General features: G+C 43.2%; 1 long non-coding RNA gene across 1 annotated transcript; it reads right to left on the bottom strand.

Annotated features, from left to right (window-relative positions):
- LOC307223943 lies at positions 1 to 1109 on the bottom strand. The gene is made up of 3 exons (XR_013842338.1): positions 1086 to 1109; positions 555 to 714; positions 1 to 115 (listed from the first exon to the last, which is right to left on the bottom strand). It is a non-coding gene; the product is annotated as an uncharacterized lncRNA (long non-coding RNA).
- Between the last annotated feature and the right edge of the window lie 5239 nt (positions 1110 to 6348).

Raw genomic sequence — 6348 nt, 5'->3', positions numbered from 1 at the left:
GTTGGAACATGACGAATATTGTTCCTCTTCTGAATACAGAAAAAGCCTGGTGCTTTGAACTTATCCGTATCTTGATAATGAGGACCTCTTCGGAATAAAATTTGCGGAAGTATAACTTTATGTAATGGTTCTAGGGGTTGCTCGTGCGTAAGCCGGTGCAAACACCTGGCTGGGTTGCCTGAGTGAACCTTTTCTGTCTGGACAGCCACTCACCCATGGCTGTCTCAATCGCTGGCAGAATCCGTCAGTGGGTGTTTCTTAAACTTCTTCCAGGAAAGAAGCTCTTTGACGCCTAGTCTCCTCCTACTCTCTCTGCGCAAAAGCCTTCTGCGCAAGGAGGGCGTAGGCAGCGGAGGACCCCTACTCTCCCCGCTGGTCTCCGGCAAGGAGTCATGGGACCGCCTCGCCGCTTCCCCCATCTGCCCCCCTTCTCCACTGGTGCTACGCTGATTCTCTTCCCCAGAAGATGGGCTGCCTCTCCCAATCCCGGGACGCTCTCTGGAATCTCTCTGGATTTTGCTCTCTCCCTCCAGCACTGATGGCAGTTCCCGGACACTTTAGATAGGGGGTGTTTTCTAATGCCAATACTTAGGACTGTCAAGTTCCAGCTGATGGGAAGAGCTTGTGTTCAGCTTTTACTCTCATAAAATGTTTCACAAGTTCATGTGTGAATTAGTGATTGTTCTGAATCATAGTGCCCCAGATCTGTCAAGGCTTTAAATCAAAGGAAGAAGAAAAACAAGAACATTCAGTTTGGCAAGATCTTCCAGTAGAGAAAAGTTTCACATGTCATTCAGCCATATAATCTGTGGCAACATCACAAGTAGAAGCATGGTCCCCCTATTTACATTCAGTTTAAAGGACTAATTCGCTTTTTAAAAAACCCTAGATTATATTTAACAGGCAAAGATATATTTATATTATATTTAATGGTAGTAGATGCCTGCAGTTGGCTGGTTAGTCAGTTATCCATCCATTCAGTCCCCATCACACTGCCTCTCAATCCCTAGTGTAACTGATCTCTTCTTCTTTCATCAAGGCACCTCCCCCCTTTAATGTTCCAAGGAACTCTTCCTAGTCCTCACCTGATTTATGCTTTTCCAGTCCCTCACAGAAGCTGGACCAAAAACATTCCGTTGGCTTTGCTGCCTGGGCATTTGGAATGTTCACGAGCATTCCATACCATCACACCTGCTCAGCCAATGGATGCCAGAAGCTACACTGCCACAAACACAATACAATATAGATTTACAGCTGACATGTAATTTGTATAGTTTTTGATAGCTGACATTTTATGTAATTTCCAGAGGGGTAGCCGTGTTAAGTCTGTTGCACCGAAAACAACAAAAAGCCTTGAGGCACCTTAGAAGCTTATGCCACAATAAATTTGTCTGTCTTTAACTCTCAGAAAGACACTTTCTTGCTTTATGATATTTGACATCTGAGAAAACCCAATCAAGGTGCTGTGAAACAAGTTTAATACACTCAGATTATGAATAGTGGGATCAGTTATAGAATTCAGCGACAGAACTTTAAATCAGTTGTGATCCCCACCTTTTCCATACTTTGTTTTAACTTTAGATTAGATACATTTCTTCTGGAACTTTGCAACCACCACCAGACACTGAGCAATACAGACAAAAAGTGATATCAGTACCAAAGCAGGCAGCTGAAGTGATGAAGCAATTCTAGATTTGAGAACCTCCAGATATATCCATAGTGCTATTCAGATATTCATCTCAACACATATAAGAGGGAGGGATGGGATTGCATATGTTGCAGCCTCTGACCTCACCCCCATGCATTGTCAGCATAATATATAAAAGGGTTTTTTGTGTATGTAGTCTATGGGCACCACTTCTTTCCTCCATTTTGCCAAACTTGTATAGGCCAGGGTTAGGCGTCCTGGTACTGCTTATGGGCCTACATACAAATTGTGTGCATATACAAGCCATGCGCTCAGGGAAATCATGCCTCTTCAAAAGTTATTTGTTTGTGTTGACAGATCATATACATGCACAGCTTGAATGTGTGTATACTCTTTCAGTACACCAAACTGAAAGAGCGATGCAATTCACCTATATGCACATTCTGATGAATGTCTGAATAATGCTACTATGAAACTGTGCTAAACAGTCCTGAGTGATTTGCAGCTGCAGCGGGTAGAACATCATTCTGAAGTGTACCAACCTCCTATTACTATCCATCAGCCCCACCTCTTACCTTGACAAGAGTAGAATATGCAGGATTTGGTGGGAGCAACCCTGTGCTCACTGTTAAGCCAAACAGTCCGCTGGTTGACACAGATACTTGTGCGTGTAGAAGCAGAGCTAATACTTCTTGTTGGTGGAATTGTTATAATGATGAGCTATCCACTCAGCCATGTAGCTCAGGCATGTCCAACAGGTAGATCGTGATCTACCGGTAGATCACTAGACGTCTGTGGTAGATCACTGGCTCCCTCTAAAGAAGCTCAACAACTTTGGCTTGCCTAAAAAAAAGCTCAAAAACTTTGATCTGAAATCCCAAAAAGGGGGTAGATCACTGCCAGCTTTTAACTCTGTGAGTAGATTGCAGTCTCTTGGGAACTAGCCACCCCTGATTCTAGCTGAATCGGTGACTGTGGCATTGATTTTGTTTATGCAAGTTCATGACATCACCACACCACACAGAAATATGGTGTCATCAGTGAAGTCACATGGGTCTTCACAGTCAATAGGATGAAACAACACTGTGTGCAAATGAAGCTGAGGTACCTGAGGGCAAAGAAGCAGAAAGAAATGGCACCAAGGAGAAGAGCACAGAAAACAGCCCATATGTGTGATCCCAAGCACAAATGATAATGATAATAATAATAATAATAATAATAATAATAATAATAATAATAGCAGGTTCTCTCCCCCCACCCACCCATGCAGAGCAGAATAATGGCTACCAACTGAGCAAGTTTCCTTGCACAAAGTCAAACTGTTGGTCTATCTAGCTTAATATTGTCTTCATTGACAGGGAGTAACTCTCCAGCCCTGTCAGCAGATGCTGAGGACTGAACCAGGGATCTTTAGCATGCAATGCATGTCCTCTACCACCGAGCTGCAGTTCTTCAACAAACTTACATTTCAGTCCTAATCTACACTGCTTTTTCACTGAAAGAAAGAGTTTTACATGACATTCCTTGTCTAGTTCCCTTAATTCTACAGTATTGGTTAAAATTTAATCATTCAATGAAATTAGGCACCCAGAACTGATTTTTGGGATAGTACAGTTCTAGAAAAATAATACAAATTCCCAGAGGTTTTCTTAGGGAGGTGGGGTGAGGCAAGGGAGACTAGGGATATATTGATACTACTTTGCATAATGGATTCCGTTTTATGAAAGCTAAATTGTCCACATCATTGTCTTTGATTTTCTGTAATATTCCCCCTAGCAGATGGAAAATAAAATAAAGTCAACTGTGATAGCTATTCCCCCACTGAAAAAGGAATCCATTCTGTCTATGCCAATATATAAAAAGAGCCCAGCATTCGCGGTCCTTCCTGTGGGGATTCACCTTCTTTGCACAGTTATGAAATCAAACTGTTCACTGCACTTGACTTGGTCAGGACTTCATACGTTATATTCTATTCCCTGGACGCACCGGCATTATAAAAACTAACCCACAATGTGCCCTTCCGCTGGGATTTTCCCTTGGATGCAATCCCCCAGATGAAATGTTATTACTTGTTTGGTGATCCCTGACTCTATGTTTGTTTACCTTACATTTCACAGCGAAAGCCTGGATTTCGTTGTGGATTCGTAGAGCAAATATTAAGCAGTTATTATCGAATAGTTAAAGGCCTGGGAGATTTCGCAGAGGGAGAGCTCCAACCTTCCACCTTCCTCCAAATACAGCACCTGTCTCCACTACTACAGCTTCTCCTTCTTGGGAAGAACAATGGGAAGAACAGCAATAGGCTTGTGTCCTGCTCTGTGGCTTCTTGAGTCTCACAGGGGAAGCTGGTGGTGTCTGGGAAAGTCAAGTCCAGCAGATAAAGTCAAGTCCATCCAGGTAGGCAAAGTTAAGTCACAATAGACAAAATCAGATCAAGGGGACCAAGTCTTGAAAATGGCTTTTTCATGTGAACCAGGAAGTAACCTATCCAGACAACGGAATGACTCTTTTTATCTCTGTGGCTACAATCTGGATTTAAGATAATGCATCATAAGAAGTTAAATAATAGAAGCATAGAATGGCAGAGTTGCAAAGGACCCTGTGTCATCTAGTCCAACCCTCTGCAGTGAAGGAATCACAACTAAAGCATCCATGACAGATCACAACCCAACATCTGCTTCAATTCCCCAGTGAAGTCCACCGCCTTCCAAGGGACTCTGTAGAACAAGTTCTTCCTAATATCTGGAAGCTGCCCATCAACCGAGCAGGAACACAGGTAATCTTGCCACAGTTTCTCTGTTATGGTGAGAGATATTCTATTTCCACATAAATTGGAGTAGTTTATTTCAAAATGCGCATCTATACATATATATTAGCAGATGCACATTTTATGCAAATCTGTTTTGCCCTCATTTTTTTGGAGATGTGTTTCCTCTTTTTGAATTATACATAAGAGGACACTGAAATGTGAGTGATCTAAGAGGGGCGCATGGAAATCTTACTAGCCAGGCAGATCCATCTGGGAGCAAGCAGTCCTTCAGGTTTCCAGGTTCCAAGACTTGGAGGGCTTTATAGGCCAACACCAATACTTCAGATTGAGCCAGCCAACAAATTGTAAGCCAGAGGAGTGCTGGTTTTTTTTCCATTATTTGTGTGTTCCCTATTGCTGTTACCCATTAGGAATCTTGTTGTTCTGTTCAGAATCAATTGAAGTTTCTAAGCAAGCTTCAAAGGCAGTCCCCCAAAACTGAAATGATTGAGCCTGGATGTTATTGGAGCATGAATAATTGTGATTAGATTTCCTTCTTTCCAAGAAAGGCTGCATTTGTCATGCCAGATGAAATTGGTCAGAGGTTATAAAGAGGTGGAGATGTTAACAGGGCTCCCTTTGTAAGGCCCAGGTCTAAAACAACACACCTCTCCCAAGCTGAGCAGCATCTGATGCCTTTGTGGGAGTGCAGCTCCATCAAAATAGGGCTAAATCGAATTCCTGTTCTGTTAGCACCTTGGTCTTCATTGGCACTCAGCTTCAGTTTATCTGTTCCAGCCTAGGATGGTTACTTCAGCATTATTTAGACAATTCTATGGGAGGGATGCAGCACAGTGCTAAGGGAGATTGTTCCATCAGCACAATCATTTCTGCTTGCCTGATGGAATAGTCTCTACTCTCCTGTTCCCTCCTGAGCCTCCCTGAGTCAATTTGGGGGATGGATGGGGGAAAGCCATTAGCAGAAGTCCTTGCACAGACTTCCACTAGCAGAAGCAGATATATGAACCCAGCCCTATAATTTAAATGGAAGGGCACCTCACCATAGTGTGGAAGATTGTAACCAGGTGCATGCAAGAGCAATGTGTGGTATGGTGGACTGTCCTCCTAGCAATGGTGTCACTACTGTTTAACCTGGCCAGGGTTGAGCTGGGGTGTGTGGCTGCATCCTGTGGGACCACTGCCAGTGCAGCCATGCAGCCCCAATTTCACTGCCACCCTACCCTAGTCCAGATAGTAAGGCAGCAGCACACCAATGCTGGAGTGAGGAGGGTGGCTCCAGGCAACCACACGCACCACTACAGCACCCTTCAGATAGAAAACTCATTCAAATAGCTGTCCATAGCGTATATACCAGAGATGGTAAACCTCCGGTTCTCCATATGTTTTTGGACTACAACTGCCATAGGCCCTGACCATTGACCAACTGGCTGGGGTTGATAGATTTTTTTAGTCCAATGACTCGGAAGGCTATAGGCCCCCATCTCTTATCTACAGCATTGGACCTATGCTAGATGTGCAGCAGTCCATCCTTCACACATCTTTTTTGTTAAGTCAAAGCATCCTCTTACTTTCACAGAAGTAGCAGTCTTGGGGCTACCAAATCATGATGGGGATGGTGCTTGAAACTTGATAATATGCATGTCTCATAAAATGTTCTGCACATACCAGCTGATGATTACACTGAACTTGTGAGAAGGCTGACCAGTTTTATTTTTCTTGCTCCAGAGAGGCTTTCTGCAATAAAGCTGGAGAACCCCTTACCAACAAAACCTGACATTGCTCCCTTGGGCATAAACTTATTAGGGGCCATGGCAATTTCAAGCCCAAATTACTGGGACAGTTCCTTATGAGAAAGGGCATAATTACAAAGTAGCATCATCCCTCTAATGTCATGGTGATTATCATAATTACTTTTATTTACATACATTCA

The sequence above is a fragment of the Podarcis cretensis genome (assembly GCF_951804945.1).
Source record: "Podarcis cretensis genome assembly, chromosome: 9".
Taxonomy (NCBI): domain Eukaryota; kingdom Metazoa; phylum Chordata; class Lepidosauria; order Squamata; family Lacertidae; genus Podarcis; species Podarcis cretensis.
This window is presented reverse-complemented; position numbering and strand designations above follow the sequence as displayed.